The 1244-nt window shown below is 42.5% G+C and overlaps 1 pseudogene; it reads left to right on the plus strand.

Annotated features, from left to right (window-relative positions):
- The first annotated feature begins 793 nt into the window (after positions 1 to 793).
- Positions 794 to 1209, plus strand: LOC107757957 (elongation factor 2 pseudogene; annotated as a pseudogene).
- Positions 1210 to 1244: the final 35 nt, after the last annotated feature.

A 1244-nucleotide genomic window follows, 5' to 3' on the forward strand; every position in this document is an offset into this window, starting at 1 on the left:
GATCTCTTCAAAATTATATTTTGTTTAATTGTGAATTTTATTTAGATTTTTTTTTTATTTTGAGGTCGTTTTGTCATGCCAAAATTCATTCCTGGTTGCCAAAGTTCTGTGCATCACTAATTAACTCTTTCCCCGCCAGAAAAAAATTGAAAAAGTTGCCAGCCACCGCCAGCGATTTTGATGATTTTCACTCAAATGTGATGGCCTCCAGTATATTTTGCTGTCTGAATATTTGAATATGCAATACACCAAAATAAAGATCAGAGCCTCTACTTTTAAACATTAAAAATCAGTTTTATTCTAGCTTAAAGCATTCTTCTTTTATCAACACTTGAATATAGGTAGGTTTCATAAAAATGCATAATTTTGAGCAAAAAGGTGAGAATCACATTTTTATCAAAAACTACATCTAGATGATATTCCGTACGATTATCAAAGCATAAATCCAGTAAATCGCTTCCATCAACACCTCCAAAGCTTGCACAGACATCACTTTCTAGATCAACATTTTACTTCGTAACATTATGCAGTTTTCATTTATATGCTGCTGTCTATTGCTGATGATCGCATTATTTTTCATATGCATCTGTTTACATAAGAGATCGCTCGTTTCTCCGTCCTGTTCACGTGTTTTTGTTCGGGAGGTTTTGTATTTGTTCCGAAGATGCGTAATAGCGCCCTCGAGTGTATAACAGTGAAAAGCCGTAAAAACTCGTCAATGGCGGGGAAAGAGTTAACATGATTAAAACCAGGTCAGGAAACTGTGCACTACTTTTCTGACGCATAACGCTTCTCTATTCCAGGACCATTTTGATGATGGGTCGTTACGTCGAGCCCATCGAAGAGGTGCCATGCGGTAACATCGTGGGTCTGGTTGGCGTGGACCAGTTTTTGGTGAAGACCGGGACCATCACAACTTTCGAGCAGGCCCACAACATGCGCGTGATGAAGTTCAGCGTCAGCCCTGTGGTCAGAGTGGCGGTGGGGGCCAAGAACCCCGCCGACCTGCCCAAACTAGTGGAGGGACTCAAGCGCCTGGCCAAGTCCGACCCCATGGTGCAGTGCATCATCGAGGAGTCCGGAGAGCACATCATCGCCGGCGCTGGAGAGCTTCACCTGGAAATCTGCCTTAAAGATCTGGAGGAGGACCACGCCTGCATTCCACTGAAGGTCTGTGCATCTTTAATGCTCCAGTCTTTAGTGACGTAACTACAGTTTTCATTGGGAGACGTTTGAAGGACGGA

Source organism: Sinocyclocheilus rhinocerous, unplaced genomic scaffold (genome assembly GCF_001515625.1).
Source record: "Sinocyclocheilus rhinocerous isolate Xijiao unplaced genomic scaffold, SAMN03320098_v1.1 scaffold8501, whole genome shotgun sequence".
In the NCBI taxonomy this organism is placed as follows: Eukaryota; Metazoa; Chordata; class Actinopteri; order Cypriniformes; family Cyprinidae; genus Sinocyclocheilus; species Sinocyclocheilus rhinocerous.